The following is a 634-nucleotide window of genomic DNA, read 5'->3' on the forward strand; positions in this document are numbered from 1 at the left end:
TTATGATAATCATTTGTGCACAAGTTTAATGAAACCGTAGCGCCATGCAAAGTCTAGGTATGTTTACTTGATGACCATGATGTTAAGTCTATTATTATTATATTACCTTTCCCGCAGATGATCAAAAATTAAGCTCTATCCAGGACAGAAGAATAAGTTATTTTTTTGGTGCTGTATTAGTATTAGAGGGAAAAGTTAAGTTTGTAAAAATGATCTCCAAATGTTCAGTTTGAACAATTATGCTCTGCTTTTTTAAAGATGCATATTGGATCGGAAACCAGTGTTGTATTTACCATTTTTTCTTCAATTCTTGTATTTTTGTATCTTTGTTCATGTGTGTTTGTTCTTGTTTACAATTTAATGTGAAAAATATATATAAATCTTGAATTTGCCCCCGGAGTTGTTCTTTTAACTTGCTTCTCTCCAATCTTTAAAATATCTGGTTGAGATCTAGTGACTGCAAAGGCAATAGGATATGATTCCATCTTTATTTTACTTAATGATGAACTTATTGATTTCACAAATGATCAACTTGCAACTCTCAGCGACAAAGACAGTGTTCATTTGGGTGAAATAAACCTTTAAAACGACATGTCATCCACCTCGCTAGGTGGCGGTGTTGTCAAAAACCAAG

Source organism: Hippoglossus stenolepis, chromosome 6 (genome assembly GCF_022539355.2).
Source record: "Hippoglossus stenolepis isolate QCI-W04-F060 chromosome 6, HSTE1.2, whole genome shotgun sequence".
Taxonomy (NCBI): domain Eukaryota; kingdom Metazoa; phylum Chordata; class Actinopteri; order Pleuronectiformes; family Pleuronectidae; genus Hippoglossus; species Hippoglossus stenolepis.